This window comes from Misgurnus anguillicaudatus, chromosome 19, assembly GCF_027580225.2.
Source record: "Misgurnus anguillicaudatus chromosome 19, ASM2758022v2, whole genome shotgun sequence".
NCBI classification, from domain to species: domain Eukaryota; kingdom Metazoa; phylum Chordata; class Actinopteri; order Cypriniformes; family Cobitidae; genus Misgurnus; species Misgurnus anguillicaudatus.
In genome coordinates, this window is record NC_073355.2 from 13,526,836 (window position 1) to 13,544,935 (window position 18,100).

Sequence of the window (18,100 nt, forward strand, 5' to 3'; positions counted from 1 at the left end):
AATATTCATTTTTGGGTCAACTATCCTCTTAATGATCACAATGGACCGGTTTCCTAAAATGCATGTTTGAGCTGCCCTAATTTGAAGACATCTTATCCCCTGACATATCTTAACACATATATTAGTGCCATTATTTTGTCTCAAGATGCACACCAGTAAAGATTTTTGTAAGGGTTGCTGGTAAAAACAACTTAAATGTCCTAATATAACTAAGGCCTAGTCCTGGCTTTATTAACCCTTTAAATGTGCAGCCCTTTTTAAGTGTGTTTGTGGTGGGGGGTGAAAAGGTAATGTACACCTTTAAATTTATATAATTTTTGGTCTAACCTTGGTCTTGTTTTAAAAAAGACACTTTAAAGTTTTTTACAAAAGTGTCTGGAGGTGAAAATATTAAATTATTGTAATAAATAAAAATAATGCAATATATGTATTTTATACATAAAATTATCAAAAAAAATGAAGTTTGTGCTGGTTTGCTGTGAGGTTTGCTGCATACTCCTGTCACAATTTAATAAATTAAGGTCACTGCATTATTATATCTGTTAAAAGGTTTTGAAATATGAAAACTACTTTCCAATTATATATAGTTTGGTGATAGATTAACATTTACATGCAAATATTAAGGTAAACTCAGGTGTCCCGCTCAAGAGTTAACCTAAACCCTGTCCGAAAACCGCCCCATTAGTAATGAAAATTAAATCTTACAATTTTAACATGTCTGGGAGATCTCCCCGCTTTTAGTTAGGTATTTTATCATTTATGATTGATTATGTTTTATATTTATTTATAATGTGCTATTGGTTTTAAAACGTTATTTAAACCTTATTTCCAAACATATATAATATGTGTAATTAGTATCTCTGCTTCTCAAAAGCATTTCATTTAAGGGAGACAGAAATAAATGAGAAAACTCTGCAGTCTATGAAGAAAAAGTTGTCATCAGCCACTTTAAAAGGCTAAAAACGTATCTACAATCCTGCCACACGGCGTCGCAATGTATACGTTTGAAAGTCTACCACCGCTTATGAAAATTAACCTCGGCTTCATTATTGTAAAAGTGTACTAACCTTGGCGTATTTATTACCATTGGTAAGTAAAACCATACTTTGACTACAAAAAGACATGGTTAGCCTACTGTAGGTCTACTACTTAGGTCAATTTGTGGTCACCAGAGTTTACCTATAGTAACCATGATTATTTTTGGCTTTATTTGTAATTAAAGGTTACTTTTCGTAAGTGACTAGCAGATATTGCGTCGTAAATAAAATGCATATTTAAAAAAAATTTACCCTGCTGTAGCTTGTCCTACATTCTAATTTTATATAGTTTTTGCTTTTTTCTACTATACAGACAAAATTACTATAGGATCTTCGTTAATTTTACAGTTTTAATGTGATTTGTAATGTGATTTTTTTGACACAAAGTTTTATTTTGACAACTCATAGGCGTCACCGAGTTTATTATCTTGAGTTTTCCCATGATTCAGTGCACTGAAAAATCAGATAACGGGATTCAGATTGTAAACAGTACAAACAGGGTACGTATATATTTAAATATACACGTTATCTCTGGCTTCTTGTTTTAATTGACATCTGATTTATTTAATCCGATGTGTTGTTTCACTCCAAAGGGTGTCGTTTTAATGACATTGATCTAACACCAAACGCAAAAGATCAGAGAAGAGCGGCTTTAAGTGATCTTTCACACGTGTGACAGCAGCGCTCGCGGTCCTCACGTCCTGTGCGTCCTCCACGCGCATGACGTCATCGACGTCTCGAGCTGTTTGTTCTGGATTGTGGGAGAGAAAGAGCCCGCGCGCCTTCACAACAAAATACAGGAGGTAAATAAACAAGCGGCTTTTGCATTTATTTCCAGCGTTTATATCACATGAACTGTCTCCGGACGCGCCGTGTCGTTTCTCGTAGCGGTCATGCGCGCCAAACAGCGCTGAAACGATTGTCTGCTGCGCGCTGTGATAGCGGCCTGTGTGCTAACGCTAACTGCTTCGAAAGAGAAACTCGTTCACAATAACGGGTCAGTTTGACACCGTTTAAACTTTGAACTCTTTTTTTTAGGTGTGGTTGAACGCCTTATTAGTCCTTAGACATCGCACGGGCGTCCAAAAACAAGGTAATGTGGGACATTCGTGTTTCAGCCAGGTTGTTTATTAGCTTTAGGCCATTTGGTGGGCAATGCTAGCACAGCATCCCTGCCTCTGCGCAGCTTGACGGCCGCGCTGCGAGAAAATCTCGCGTTCCGCTGTGCGGGAATGCTAGCGAATTTTACGTAAAATTCTACGGGAATGCGCGCACACTCGTGCACGGTCAGATTAATCAAGTCGTTTGCATGTGAAACGATTCGCGCTCGTTTCGAGCGTCTGACATTGACAGATGCGTATTGTTCGCTGGCTTTAGTTTCTGGGTGAGTGTCTGTGTGTTTTGATAATGCACATGCGCTCCAATACGCCGGACGAGCCCGTGTCACACATAAGTGTTAGCATTAATAGCGGATCTGAGGAAATATGCACCCATTTAACGCCCATTATTATTTCCCGTCCTTTATATTTGTGTGATAAACGTTTTAGTTGTTTATAATCCCCTGAAACGCGAGTAAAACGCAGTGACCGTCCGTGTTTAAGGGACTTTGCGAAGAAGGACTCGTCTGAGCTGCCCGCAGTCGCCATTTTGTGTTGCTCCCCGATGATAGAGGAACCCAAAACGTGTTCATTTAAATCACGATTAAACACACAAGTGTCGATATGCATGCTTTAGTTTAATCTGTCTGTTTTGATTGATATGGTTATTCTGTACCGTAGTGTGTATTTTTGTTGAAGGTTGCCAGTTTGGTGGAGCGCTTGACAGTAGCGTTAGCCTAGCGGGTTTGCTTTGCACTGAGATTTTACACAATATAGCCTGGTTTATATAACCTGGTTTTTCATAACATGCACACATTTGTCATGTTAATACAGGCTAGTCATTGTAAACCGTTTACCATCCACCCAAACATGTGTACGTCTTTGCTGTAGGTTTCCTATCGGAAATCATCGCTCTGTGATTGACAGCTGTTGAATGTCAGCTTTCCTAGCCTAAGGTGATGTGTGCTGAAGTTCATAAGTGTTTTTATCTTATTAGATACATTTTTACTTTTAGGGTTTCACGAAGAGCCGCTCCATCCACCGTCAGGTGCGAGCGTGCTAACGTTTAGCTTGGTCTGCCATTGTGGATTTTAATTAGGACAATAAATAAAACATTTACTGTATATCAAATAGCTTTGTTTTTAATGACATAAATATTTCCTGTGGGCTTGGTAACACTTTCCCCTAAACTATAAAATAATAGCTCTTGTGACAGTGAGTATAGCGGCTCAGGTGTTTCCTGTCTGGTCGTTTGTCAAGTTATTTTTAATTTCTTTTCCCCACTTTTTGTACTTTTTGTGTTTTTTTGCGTGCTTAGTCACAAAAATTGTTGTGCTTTTGTGTGTGTTAGATTCTATCATCCATACGTGGAACTAAATGTGAGGCAAAGATTCAGGCATAGTCCACAAGGACACAGGTATTTTTATAACCGTGACTTTTTTTAACGCGGTTTGGCCGTTCGTCCACACGAAAACGCAGTATCAGGGCACTGAAACCAAACATTTTTGAAAACCCCTGCCAGGGTGAGGATTTTAAGAAACGCTAGTTGCAGTGTTGGCTTGTAGACAGTAAAACCGGGGGTTTTGGGTTGCAACGGAACCGGTAATAACTTTTTGTTAGGCTTCTGATTGGCCAATGTGGCTTTACGATTTGGGTTAAAGACGGTTTAATCGGACACACGTGCACTGACGCGATACACGTCTGGATCCGAACTTTATTTCCGGTTTTCGTTTTTTAATGGTCTGACTACTTGCTAAACTTATTTTTTAAACAAATGCCTCATCGAAAATAACAAATGTTTTGGTTTCCTAGTTCATCTACGTGTTTTTTTTTGCTTGTTATATAAATAAACTACGTTTAAAGAACTTTGTTGTTATTTATTCTTAGCGTAGTTTACCAGAAGTTACGTGCGGACCGCGACAGTCGCTTGTTTATGTCGTTACTGCTGAAACCGTCTATATCACTGCCTGCTGGTGTGGCATGCTCTTGACAGCGATTGATAGCGTGTTTTTGCTTTTTCATGTAGATTAACGGAGATAAACCGAGCATTTGTGGAAATTATTTTTCGGATAATTAAACGGCCGTCGCCAATTATTCCTTACATATCCTGTTTCTTGACGCATCCATACATCATTCATATGACTTCAGGAAGTTCATCATGTCTTCTAATGAACTGTAAACAACCTCGTAAGTTGTGCGATCTAAAAATGGGGGCATGCAGGCTCCGTGCCGGTAAATAAAGCTGGATGTAATTTTCAACACGTATGCCAGCGTAGGCATAGCGTTTGCATTAGGGCTGTGTGTCTCCAACAATTTCCAGATACGATACATATCCCGATACAGGGATCCCGATACGATGTGCATCACAATACAAGAGTATTTTGAATTAAATTTTTGTTCAGAATTTAGTAACATTATTATTATTATTATTATAGTGCCTTACTCTAGGCATTATATTTGGCTCTCATTTAATTATTCTATCTATGAATATATCTATAAACATGCAGTCCGAGTTAATACTATTTAATAGAAATCAGATTATTAATGTGACAGCTATAGTTTGAAGTAGCTCTGTATCTGTTCTCTAGACGTACACTTTTCAAATCTTTGTCGTGTTTCTTCTTTAATGCATTAGTACTGTTTTATAAGAGAGTGGTTAATAAAGCCCTTTGCAGTAGTATAGGCTAAGATATCTGCGCTTTCATACTGAACTCATTGATTTTAAATACGGGCATGCGCGCGCGAGAGAGAGAGAGCTCGCAAGTTAAACAGACATGTGCACCAGCGAGACAAGTGCATGTGAATCGATACGGAAGGTGCTGTATCGATGCGTGCATCGTCAGGCGGCCATGACGATGTATCGTCGTATCGATATTTTGAACACAGCACTAGTTTGCATAGGCATTGGACGCATGCAATACCTCTCCTGGTCTACAGGGGTTTGTAAAGAACTATTAAGTTGGTCTTAAAGGTCTGATGCCACTAGTTAAAACTCATGTAAACATCTTTGTACTCTTTCATTGCATAGTTGTATAAATTAGGGTACTTCCTGACCTCGATGTGGCTTGCACATGTTCCGGCCATTTTGTTTATGCAGTTTTTCATTGTCTACCTCGTTAATAAAAATAAATGAATACTACAATAAAATAAATGCGCACTTGTGTGTAGTACAGAGTACATAGAATATGCGCACACTATTCTGATTATGTAATTATCAAATGTAAGTCAAATGGGTGGATGCTGTAGAAACCTGGTCACTCTTTAATGACATTATTATTTAATAAAACTTTGAGTTCGGTTGAGGTGGAAAAGAATCCATATACTTGGGGCTAGGTATTGTCAGAAAATCTTCGATACCCATAGCAATACGGATATCTTCTAGGGATGCACAATACACTTAGTTCACGGTTCAATACAATTTTCGGTTCTTGTCCACGGTTTTCGGTTCGGATTCAGTTCTGATGCTTTGGCCTAATAAAGTGTTTTTAAATAATTCTATACTTAGTTAAAAGGAACAGTGAGATGTTAAAAAGAAAAACAATGGTTTTAATTGCAGTTCTCTTTATTTTATGTAAATGCGAAAATCATCTTACACATTTCTAGTGTATTGATACAATAATGTAAGATATAATTAAATAAAGATATATAAAAATTATATCCTGTTCAAACTGGGGAACATGTGAATTCATTACTTTACATAAATTAGCCATTTTATACTTAGTAAATTACATTGTAAATGAAGATTATACATTACTGCACTACTGTTAAGTCCAACATCATGCTGTTTGTGTAGAAACCAGAAATGTGTTCCTCAATCAAGATTACTGGTGGGATTTATTTTAGCATCATGCGCATTCCCTTCTTGAGTTGAACTTTTTCAACTTGCGCGGGAAGACGTGTTTGAGGCAAATAACGCGCGTTTGCGTCAATAACAAGCACAATTTGCGTCATTCGCATTGCCCCACGCGAATTTGCATCTTTACATTGATGTTGTATGTAACACGCGCAAATAATTAATCCGCAGCTAGCGGACAGTGACTGCGCGGCTCCAGACTGCCACCAAATGGTGGCATTTTGCCACCAAAATTTGAGAGTGTGCCACTGAATTTTACATCCAGTCGCACATGTGCGACCAGTAAATTTGACATTTTTTTGTGATGTGACACTGAATCTGAAACAGCACATTGTACTTTCTGCATCTATCATGAAAGTATTTATTAGTAATACAGTGGAAATGAGTAGAAATGTGAATATTTGGTTAGCATGTTGATTTACGGTGTGTGCCCCTAAATTTTCTGGTTGCGCCCCTAAAATTTTTAGTTCAGGGCCTAGTGAAAAAAGTTAGTCTGGAGCCCTGGACTGGATATCAACTCGCTGTGGCGTTTAAGATCACGCGGGCGCGCACATTAACAAAACTGCAGGGAATATAACTGACAGATTTGGATGGATAAACCGAAAAAACGCAATTCACATGCGCGTATTGGACCGTGGGGGTCTAACCGAACGGTTCAATATTATATTGAGAATTGTGGCATCCCTAATATCTTCACTTCGATAAATGTTCCTGGGCTATACTTTGTTTGAGACCAGTTTTATTAAATCAATTTAAACAAAATTAGATTACCTCAAATAAACATTTGTTCTTTTTTTGTTTGTTTGATTTTTTTGCTTTATTTTGCCTACTTTTTTAACTGGGGGTGTTCTTAATATGAAACCACTGAAGCTAGTGGTTGGAATCACAGGGTACCTCGCGATACAATACATGACTCGCGGTATCAATAATATCACGATGCACCGAGTCTACAGCAATCGGTGTATACTATGGAAACCAAATTCCCAGGAAAGGGTTAAGTGCAAGTTTTAACTATATACATACATCCTTTACACATTTCTTGTCTTCTATCCTTTATTCTCGTCTGTAATGTTGGTGTTAATTTATTTTCTCCCGCTATCTCTATCTCTCACCTATGTCCAATGACCCCGCATCTTGTTGTGTTCTACTTTAACTTATCGCTGGGCTGCGTAGACCAGCGGTAGATTACCGAGCGCATGATGACATAGAATAGATGCGTCGTCCAAATGAGAGGTAAAAACACAGTCGCACATTCTGTTTTTTGTGGGCTCAAGATCTGGATGCAGTCTGGAGCCCTGGGGTAAATTAACATCATATTAGCAACATGTGTAACATTTCAAGGACATTAAACATGCTTAAATTAATAGCTTTTGTTTGTAAACTGACACATTTTACAAAATAAAAATGTGCTAAAACAACCTGATACATTCCTAATTTTAACAGCCCATTAATGGTATAAAAGCATTTGGTCTTAAAAGTGGCTGAGGCATAAATTATCTCATATTGTGTCAGACACATCGCCATATCAAAGAATTGTCCCACCCCTAATTGCAGCTGATATGAAAGGGAATGTTACCTGATATAGAAAGCATTTCTTTCCTCTGAGGAGAGTTTGAGTATGTAATGGGTTTTATCGATTAACTACTACTTTACTAGTACCACTAATACACACAGCCTGTGTGTTGTTGACGTACAACCTCTGTACCTTTTATACCCTTGTCGCGTCACTGTGTACATAGCTCTCACGCAGCATAAAGTTCACAGAGATAGCATGCAAGAGGTCAGGGTAGATGCAGGGGTTGAAGTGTTGGGTGTTTATTTTAATTAATAGTTTTTTTATAGCTTAATTGGTAGAGCATTGCATTAGCACCGGAGAACGTTGTAGGTTTGATACCCATTAAACACACACAGATAAAATGTATAGCTTGAATTCACTAAGGCTCTTTGAAGTGTCTGCCTAATATATAAATGTGTTAACGTTAAATGCATGTAATTATGTTAGGTTTTATTAAAGTAGGCTATTGTACATTAGATGTAGTGCTGTGTTGCAACTTTACGAGTCTAATTGCGAACTGTTGTTGGGTGCTTGTTTTTCCTCTCTCCACACAATTTTTGTGCTCTTCTCTGGAGTTGAGTTACCATAGCAACTCCATCATTGGCCTTATTTCGATGTAACCTCTAAAGTGAGAAGACAAGAGTAAATGAACAAGAGTCCAGATAAAGATTCTGCGATACTTTTTTGTTTACCTTCAGAATTAAGTGGTGGTTCTGATATATGTCGTATAGAGTTATTCAGGGTTCCCACGGGTCCTTGAAATCCTTAAAGGTTGGGAATCTGGGAGAAAAATCAAGGCCCTGGGAAGTTTTTGAAAATATACATAGATACAGGTCATTGAAAGTGTCTTTGAATCTATTTTATGCAAGAAATTTTCTGGGAAAAAAATCCATATTATTCCCTGTGTAGTGTAGGATAATAGCATAGAAATTCTAGCCTTTTAGCACACATGCTAAACTGTTTGCTTTAAATGATTATATCTTCTGTATGCGAATGTTGATTCATATCAAAATGCTTTTTTGCATAGTTGTGTTTGACACATGAAAACGTCTTGGGTTACGTATTACTGTTGTTCCCTGAGAAGGGAACAAGACGCTGCGTCTCCCTTGCCATACTTCCTGCATCCCTGTAACGCCATCTTTGGCAATATTTCAAGTAGCGATATACTTCCTGGCTCCCGCGTCACCCTGTCTTTGTCTCACCATTGGTTGAATTTGATATACACATTCAGATGCACTTACCCCTGGAGGCGTCCCCAAAGTGTCACTGCATTGACGCAGCGCAAGTTCCCTCGAAAGGAAACTGTAACAATGTATCTGTATGTAAATGTTAATATATCACGACAAACTATATATTGTTGGAAAGGTCTAAGAATGTAGTTTTCATATTTCAAAACCTTTTAGCAGTAATAATAATGCAGTAACTGTAATTTATTAATTTGTGACACAAGTATGCAGCAAACCAGCACAAACCTCAGTTTTTTGACAATTTTATGTATTAAAAATAATACTATATTGCATTTTTATTTATTACGAATAAATGTAAACTGCTAAAAAAATATGAATTTTTCACCTCCAGACACTTCCCTAAAAACGTTGAAGTGTCTTCTTTAAAACAAAAAATTACCAAAATTAAAACCAAAATTAGGCTTCTAGACCAAAAAAAGTTATATTAATTTAAAGGTGTATATCACCTTTTCACCAACCCCCCACTCAAAAAGGGCTGCGCCAGTTAAAGGGTTAAAATAACGTTTCCATAAAAGTTTCAGTCGTTCATCCACAGGGTGAACGGCACTTTCACATTCACTTTGCAGCCCTCTATCGGCCAAAACTGCACTAAAAATTTTTCCAACCGTCGGGTCGCGGTCCTGTAGTTAGAGTTAAAACTACAAAAACTTGCTTTATGGCGGACCTACAATCCAATCAGAGCCAGCTTTGCTGCAGTAGGCTAAATTATTTACGACAGTGGTAATGGACAATTCCGCTTCTAACCTGTAGGGGGAGCAAAGAGCAAAAACTCTTTAGTGTTTCTTTAAGGTGTGGGAACCCTGGTTATTGCACTTTACATCAAAAATGGCTAGTTATCCTTTAACTGGCTATTTTTACAGGTCTATAGTTGGTGGAAGTTTTTCGTTTTAACAAACAAGTCTGGTATAAGAGTAAAGCACCAGTGTATTAGTCAGACTGATTTAAGTAATTTCGGATGATATTTGTGCAATTTTGGCGCATTTACAGAGGTGGTAGCTTATCCTTGTATCAGTATCTATTAGGGATGTTAACAATTAATCAATTAATTGTCGATAAGAATTAAATCAATAAAACTTGATGATGGTCCATAAAGCAAGGTCATCCACGTGTATGCGACACCTGGGCAAAACGCATACAGCAGGAGAAACAAAAATGAAGCGAGCGCGCATAAGTTAAACTAGCCATGATCACAACTATGCTCGATGCCAAACACACACCTGGACATTTTAACGTCATTCGAGACTAGACTGGCTGCCAACGCTACGAAATGGCATCCACAGTGTATCCGATATGGTCCAATACAGAAAATGCAAATTAGGGCTTCACAATATATCGCATGCGATTGTCACGCACATCTCATCACCTGCTTTCAGTTAGAGCGGCATTTATTACACAGAGCCATAATTCTCTGAAAAGCTAGGCAAAATTGCATTCACAGGGCTCTACAGTGCGAGTATTTCACTCGCGTTTGCGCCTAAAAATAGTTATGTGCGAACTTGTAAAATAATTTAGGAGCACAGTGCGCGAGTGACAGGCTGTTCTCATTACACTGAACAACAGCGAAGCATACCATTGATTTCACATGGAAAGCATGCAAGAGGACAGGGTCGCAATCTTGATGCGCGTGCATCTGTTTCATACAGCATGAGATGCAGAATACGAGTCATGTGACTGGCGCGAGCAGCTGTGTCACGTGTTTATATTCACGCTTTGTTCTGCCCGCGTCAAGATGCGATGACTGACAGTGGTGAGTTAAGACCACGGACTCTATGGCTGTTTTAACTTTATTTATTGTATTTCCAGCTTACAACACCACCTTTTCCGACAGTTGTTGTCTGATATGTCGGCTCAATGATCACTTGCTTATCCACAATGACATTAGATGTCTTTATAAAGGAAACGCATTGAAACGATTTTTGTGTCTTACTAGAAAAAAATCCTGGCGTTTCTTCGAAGTTCAAAACAGACAAAGGCTCAAATATTATGCGAGTCATCGTTCTCACACAAGAATGCAATTTAAACGAGTAACAGTTAATCACCCATCGCTCAGAGCCCAGCACCTGCACCACTGTATGTGTATCGCGCTAACAAACATACACCTGATTTTTCTGCTCTTGTGAAATCTAAAAGTATAATTTCTCTTATTAGAAGATAGCCTAATGTTTACCAGTTATTAAGATGGCGGTTGTAGTTTAAATTACATTAAATCTGCATATAGCGCGGGAATAGAATATCCGTATGAATTGAGCAGTTTAATAAACTTTTTTCACTGTGCTCCTATATTTCTTTGTGTGCTCCTAAATTTTTTCATTTAGGAGCACATGCACTCCTTGGGAAAAAAGTTTGCGTAGAACCCTGATTCATAATTGCAGACGATTCGTACGTGATTATGAATGCGATATTTCCCAGAAAACCACCAAATTGTTTCTTTGTAGAGTACAAGCGTGACTAACTTAGTTAAATGCAAGTTGAGTTGTGGCGCCTCGCACAGGGCAATGGGAGTCATGTGACAAGAGTAAAGTAGCGTGATGATTGACCGGACGATGACGGATGCAAAAAATTGCATGTTAATAAAGGTTTCATTTCTTTCGTTAATATAAATAAGGTTGTCTTTGTATTATTGTTGTTGGGTTTTCATAATATTCAGTAGTAATGAACCAAAAACTAAGCATCCATTTAAAAGTAAGGGGGAAATCCAGATCTTGTTTATTTCTGTAACAGTTGCATGTATATCACTGTCATATCATCTGGCTTAGGAACCCTTTTAGAGCCTACGTCATGGCACTAGCTAGAGGCAAAACAAAAGTAAAACTGAAGGCGGCCAATACAAATCAGCATAGAGTCGGATACACAAGGAACGCAAATGTCATCTTGCTGTGTTGGTACAAGCTCCAATTTGAAATGTATCGCATACCTACTGCCACGCAAAAAAAAAAACGACGACAGCTGTGGTTAAGAGCAATAAAATGTGTGGATTGGACAGGAAGGATCATCATAAATACTTGTGTTTGCAGCGCACACTTCATATCATTCTGCACATAGTTATAGGCATCTAATGATTTATTTCTCTCTACTTTACACGCTTGATTTCTCTGTAATATGTGGAGATGTCAGGCCACTTAAATGGAGGTAGTCCTGTCACATCCATTAAATAAGCAAGTACTGGTTGGCAATCTAGTTCTGTTTATTAAAATGAACTTTTTCAAATTGCATTCATGGTACTGGACAGTGTCACACAATCAGATTAAATCATATTTTGTCCAATCATTGTTTAAAACAGGTAACACTTTAAAATAAGGTTGTTAAAATTTGTTCTCTAATTTAGGGACTTATTTAGCTATAATAAGTGAAAAAACTTAATTCAGTAAATTAGGTTTTTATCTGATTAATCAGAAAAAATAATCGTCTGATTAATCGATTATGAAAATGATTAGTTGCAGCTCTAATTTAAAATGACACACAATTTCCAATTAAATGATGCGCTGCTGCCGTGAGCATTTTTTATTGTTTCTCTAGCATCACAGATTACAAGCATTGACAACTTTTTTTTTTAAGTCAGGCTATGAAATATAGTTATTAATGTTCATTGGGTCTATCAGTCACTGATGATGATGTACACAGTTTTTAGTAGCTCATGCTGGACTGTTAAAGGACTACTCTACTTTAATAATATGAAAATTCGAATAACTTTCTCACCCCCATGTCATCCAAGATGTTTAAGTCTTTTTTTTTTGTTCGGTCAAGAAGAAATTAGGGATGCACCAAAAGGAAAATTCTTTGCCGAATAAACTGAAAAACTCAGCCGAATTCACATTTTCAGAATGTCTTTTTAATATATTTATTTCACATTATTTAAGAATTTTTTTATGATTCCAGAAGTCATTATAGGGTCTTTTTACACCTGATCCCTTCCCTGATCAGATAGCCATAGATAGACACAAACTGTTCCATTTACAAGTAAATCATGTGTTTATTATAATTTTTTGCTGAAACATCCCTTTTAAATGCTTTACCAACATGTTTGCTGCATTTGCGCACCTCTCACTCCGCCCTGGTTGATATTTGATTGCGTCATCAAAGACCTCCATTGTTCTGCCTTTTTACTTATTCCAACGAACATCGAAAAGTTCGGGGTTTTTTGTTTGTTTTTTTGCTATTTTCGGCCGAAATATTTTGGTTGCCAAATATTCGGTGCATCCCTAGAGAAATACTTTTTTTTTTTTTTTTTTAGGAAAACATTCCAGGATTTTTCTCAATTTAATCGACTTTATTGAACCTCAACAGTTTACAGTTTCAATGCAGGTTAAATAGCAGTTTCAAAGGAATCTAAACGATCCCAAATGAGGCATAAGGGTCTTATCTAACAAAACGAAAAATTTAAAATATGCAATTTTAAACCACAACTTTTCATCTTGCACTAGCCGTGTGGAAAGTCACGCGTTACATATGTAAAACGCACACTTTTTTTTATTGGTTTTATTGGTTTGTTGTTTTTCTACTTGGATTAATTAAGTTTATGAAAAGTTGGAAATAAATACAATTATACAAACATTTCTTAGGTCAGTTTCGGTTTTTGGCCAAGTGCGTCCAGAATTTTCTGTTTCAATCCCAGAATTTTTATTTTGATGCATCTCTAGTAATCACAGAATGCTTGCTATGACAATAGATATGTTTAAAAGCGCATCGGAAAAACTATAAGCCAGTTTCATCATCAGTATCAGTGACTGAGAGTTTGAAGTTAGGACCGCGTGCATGCTTTTTAAATAAGTGCAGACTTGACACTTACTTTCTTTGTTTGTCTCTTTGCAGTAGTGGCCCTCTTACTTTGTGATCAACGGAGATTGATTTCAAGCTGGTGACTTGTCTGGACCGCGTCAAGGCAGCTCTTCTGCTGAGTGCTACTGGAGAAGATGTGCACACTCAGATAAGAGACTCTTCACGCGAGAGACAAAAATGTGAGTCAATAACCAGATAGCGCCTTCCATTCACTCCTGTCATAATTCCTGCCATGTAACCATATGCTATGATTGAATGCCTTTTTATTGTATGCCCTTTTCAGATAACAGTTAATCCCATTTAATAAGACAAGTATTTAAAAATGAATGCTTTTGTAGCCTAAATATCTCACAACATGTTAGCCTACTTTATTTTGAGCAGGAGTAATTGACCTTGATTTATGCATCTAGTAAAAAGACTAAAGTAGTATTCAGAATGTGAGTTTAAGGTTTTAAACATTCTCAATTGTCTATAGAGAGTATAAGCACTGGGATGTAGTCTTTAAAGGGATTGTATGTGTATATGTGTAATTATGCTATGTTTTTCGTTTTATGGTGACTTTTTAATATTCTGTCAGCGGGCTACAGATGAAAAATAGCCCTTTGGGCTAATTCTGGCACATTTACAATTATGTTCCTTAATTTGCATTGTCCCTGTTTAACAAATAAACTAAACTAAACTAATATCCATACATGTTGTTCCTAAGGTTGGGTTGCATCTAGTTTTAAATCTGGTTTAAATCAAGGCTTATTTAATAACTCTGTGGCACCAAACTTTAAATCTTGTTTTAAAATAAACAGGGTTACAATTGAAATGTCATTTTGATCCAGGTTTAAATTTTACATTTGAGGAAAAAATCTGCAATTAAATGTGTGGCTAAATAATCAGAAATTGACTCCACGTGCATGGTGGCGCTATTCAAAGATGCGTTTATTATAACGTTTCAACCAAGGGAGTTTGGTAGCTCAGTAATATGTTTTATTGGCTTTGAAGTCCGGGATACCCTCCTAGGGATGCACCGATAGGATTTTTTTTGGGCCGATACCGATTTAAACATACAACTTCTGGCCGATGCCGATATTAAACACATGTATACAATACTATACAGTTGGTCTATTAGCTAGCTTATTTCTGCATCAAATTATTTTTACTAAACATGGATTGGATCTAATTAACATTCAACTGACCCAACATAATAAGAGAGGCACAAATTAAGCTAAAACAAATATAATAAGACAGCATAACAACCTTCAAAGGTGTTTTTTGCTATTCAGCATTTATTTTATTAATAACATTAACTCATTTTTTACATATAATGGATTTCTTTATGCAGTTAATTAATAAACAATCAGTATCGGCCTTTCTCGTGCTATTGCCGATATGCCGATGGTTTCAAATTCATCAAAAATCGGCCGATAAATATCGGCGGCCGATACATCGGTGCATCACTATACCCTCCCTATCCTACGTTATATACAAAAACATATTTTTCAAATACACAGAATTAGAGGCCGATCTAATATAATTTAATTAATTTTAATTATAGATATCACACATTTATTTTGAATCAGCCCTTTAAATTACAGATGTATGTAGGTAGTGATTTATAATACAAATATTACATTTCCTTTTTCGCATAAACTGTTAATTTCCTTTTTGAATGACTGCGTCAACATTTGTTGCTGTTTAATATTTAATAATACTGGCAAATTCATTGTGGTGCACAAAATAGCAGATGAAGGTTTTAATACAAGTTAAAGTTTTAATCTAAGATTTGTTAATGGGTCAGTGACAAAAACGGTTTGGCAGGATGAGAAATTAAAAAATCTTTAAAAAAATTGTTTTAAAAGCATACATCAGGTTTATTTCAATGCACATAGTGTATTTATGTTAATTTTATGCAATAAAAAATTACATTTGCACCATTTTTATGAAAGGTAAGACTGAATGGAGTCGAAAATATCAAATGGTGTAACTGCCAATTGCGCCAAAAAATGAGAAATATTAAATATTTGATCCACCTTGGTGGCATGTATCATAAAATTTCATTTCCTGACATATGCTGAAAACAGCTGTTTTCTTAATAATTTTTGACAAATGATGTAAAAAAAATCATATTACACTAAACTAGATGATTATATTTTATTCCACATTTTTTATGAATATATTTATATTTTTATATATAAAAAAAAAGAAACACCAATGGAGACTGGTTACACCACATTGACATTTTTGCAGTTATCCCCAAAATATTCCAGATATTTGGACTTGACTCAAAAAAGAGAATGTATGAACGTAATCTGCAAATGTATTTGAAATTTTAACCCTTTTACATTTAATTGAACCATACGGACACAAAATAATTAACGTCACGTCATTGATCCTAATATATGTTTAAATTTAAGTGGTGCAACACAACTCGAATTAAAATTAAAAAGAGATCAACAAACTCCTGTTTAGCTCTAACTCTATTAAACTCTGCTTAATCCCACATTATTTCTGGGTCAAAAACAAGCCACGCTAAAATTTGCCACAAAGATTTAACAGCAGACTAAAATGACCAGTGACCTTGATTAAAAAAGAAAAAAAATAATGCTTATTTTTAGCGTTGCCATTGGCGGGGCAACACAGGGAATGTCAAAAGAAAGATATTACAGTTTTTTCCACGGGGTTAGGACATGTTTTCAAATACCTATAGGTATTTTTGAAGTGTAAATGCTTTCAATTGAGGTTTGTGTGTGTGTCTGTGTATTAGTACATGTTAATGATCTGCAAAGTTACAAATCCCAAAGTCTATGATGATGAGAGAGAGTTATCATCTACAAATTAAATCTCTTTTTGACATACAATGAACACAAGTATTGTAAGCAGCAGTTTATTTCTGTAATGAGTCAACGTGGTCTCGATTAACATTTATCATAATTACGCAAAGGCAGCATTTATTCTATTATTTCATATTTACATTTTATTCGTATTTGAATTTACTTGTCACCATTTAAACTCGAGTTTTGAGCAGTGTAGAGTAGCGCTTGTTGTTTATTGTTTCTATGATCACAAATACAGACCTGGTTTATGTTTTAGTATCCTTATCTTACCAATCTGTTACGTTCTTCTCAAGCCGTAATGGCATAGTTGATCGATAAGCTTGGTCATCTGCATTTTCTTTATCGGATTTAAGCTCGTATTGATAAGAAATTAAAGACTATATTAACTCCTATAAGTATTGCTTTGGAAGCTGATCTTCCAAATATGGTAAGAAGCTTCACTTTCCATCACACACTTGGTGTAGTCGCCCAATCACAATGCACTGGATAGCCGGGCCAATCGGAGCACACCGCGCTTTTCAGAACAATGAGTTTTGTGCAAACAATGCGTTTCAGAAAGGCAGGGCATACGTCAGCAACAATAATGAACGATACATGGGAAATTGTTTTTTTTAAACCATAAACCTCATGTAAACATTGCATTACCCCAAATACACAATCACGTTCTTTTTAGCAACGTCATAGGGACTCTTTAAGTTGTGATAAACAATTACAAATAGTACAAAAAATTTAATTTCTTAAAGGAACACGCCCACATTTTGGGAATTTAGCTTATTCACCGTATCCCCCAGAGTTAGATAAGTCTATACATACCTCTCTCATCTTCGTGTGTGCTGTAACTCTGTCTGACGCAGCCCCCGCCAGCCCAGCCCAGCACAAAGACCGGAAATGCATGGCTCCAGCCAGCACACCGCTCCCAACAAGCGACAAAACAACGCGATCATTTTCCTATTTATGTGTTGTGATTTGTATAGTCAAACCGTGCACAAACAACAAGGCGATATGAGACACAGCGATCTTCCAACAGTACACATACTGAGAACTGTGTTCTCTGGAGACGAAGCACTGCCGCATGGGCGGAGTGATCTGCTCGCAGCACACGAGAAGCCCCTGGTGAGGAGCAGAGAGTTCGGTCAGAGTTGTGCAAATCACTCCGCCCATGCGGCGGTGCTTCGTCTTCGGAGAGTGTAGTTCTCGGTATGTGTGCTGTTGGAGGGTCGCTGTGTCTCATGTCACCTTGTTGTTTGTACACGGTTTGACCACACAAACCACAACACATAAACAGGAAAACGATCGCGTTATTTTGTCACTTATTGGGAGCACTTATTGCACTTCACAGATGATCTGTTATTGTTTTAGCCAGGGAATTAACTTAATACCTCAATTGAAATTTATACTGCAAGTGAAAGCACACCACTTTCGCACTACTGGCAAGGTGTTTCAGTTTCTAAATTGTTGACTTTATAACACAGGACGTCATTCATTTTATTACTATGATGGGAGTTATATCTCTATAAATGGGTGTGTATAGATGCGTTGAAATAACCAGATATTTATTTGTGTTCTCACGGGTCCTTGAAACCTTGAAAGTTGTGAATCTGGGGGAAATAATTCAAGGCCCTGGGAAGTTTTTGAACTATACATACTTATATACATACTTATCATTAAAAGTGCTTGAATCTATTTTATGCAAGTTTTCTATAAAAAATC